This window comes from Leptonychotes weddellii, unplaced genomic scaffold, assembly GCF_054177405.1.
Source record: "Leptonychotes weddellii isolate Sample4059 unplaced genomic scaffold, ASM5417740v2 HiC_scaffold_34031, whole genome shotgun sequence".
Lineage (NCBI taxonomy): Eukaryota > Metazoa > Chordata > Mammalia > Carnivora > Phocidae > Leptonychotes > Leptonychotes weddellii.
The window spans coordinates 1-1,277 of NW_027939968.1; the positions used below are offsets into that span (position 1 = coordinate 1).

The 1,277-nt window shown below is 46.7% G+C and overlaps 1 pseudogene; it reads right to left on the reverse strand.

The window, feature by feature from the left end:
- On the reverse strand, window positions 1-1,274 carry LOC102729880 (elongation factor 1-alpha 1 pseudogene; annotated as a pseudogene).
- Window positions 1,275-1,277: the final 3 nt, after the last annotated feature.

The window sequence follows — 1,277 nt, forward strand, 5'->3', positions numbered from 1 at the left end:
CCTTTCCTTCTGAAGGTTTTACGATGCATTGTTATCATTAACCAGTCTTTTACTATTAAACTTAAATGGCCAATTGACACAAACAGTTCTGAGACCGTTCTTCCACCACTGATTAAGACTGGGGTGGCAGGTATTGGGGATAATATTCATTTAGCCTTCTGAGCTTTCTGGGCAGACTTGGTGACCTTGCCAGCTCCAGATGCTTTCTTGTCCACTGCTTTGATGACACCCACAGCAACCATCTGTCTCATGTCACGAACAGCAAAACGGCCCAGAGGAGGATAGTCAGAGAAGCTCTCAACACACATAGGCTTGCCAGGAACCATATCAACAATGGCAGCATCACCAGATTTCAAGAACTTGGGACCATCTTCCAACTTTTTTCCAGAACGACGATCTATCTTCTCCTTCAGCTCAGCAAACTTGCAAAGCAATGTGAGCTGTGTGACAATCCAGCGCTGATTTGGCCTGGATGGTTCAGGATAATCAGCTGAGCCATGAAGCCAGGTGCTTCCATTGGTGGGTCATTTTTGCTGTCACCAGCCACATTGCCATGACGAACATCTTTGACAGATATGTTCTTGACATTGAAGCCCACATTGTCCCCAGGAAGAGCCTCACCCAAAGCTTCATGGTGCATTTCAACAAACTTTACTTCAGTTGTAACATTGACTGGAGCAAAGGTGACCCCATGCCAGGTTTAAGAACACCAGTCTCAACTCGCCCACAGGGACAGTACCAATACCACCAATTTTGTAGATGTCCTGGAGAGGCAGACGCAAGGGCTTGTCAGTTGGATGAGTTGGTGGCAGAATGCAATCCAGAGCTTCAAGCAGTGTGGTTCCACTGGCATTTCCATCTTTATGGGTGACTTTCCATCCCTTGAACCAAGGCATGTTAGCACTTGGCTCCAGTATGTTGTCACCGTTCCAACCAGAAATTGGCACAAATGCTACTGTGTGGGGGTTGTAGCCAATTTTCTTAATGTAGGTGCTGACTTCCTTAACGATTTCCTCATATCTCTTCTGGCTGTAGGGTGGCTCAGTGGAATCCATCTTGTTAACACCAACAATTAGTTGTTTTACACCCAGGGTGTAAGCCAGAAGGGCATGCTCACGGGTCTGCCCATTCTTGGAGATACCGGCTTCAAATTCACCGACACCAGCAGCAACAATCAGGACAGCACAGTCAGCCTGAGATGTGCCTGTAATCATGTTTTTGATAAAGTCTCTGTGTCCTGGGGCATCAATGATGGTCACATAATACTTGCTGGTCTC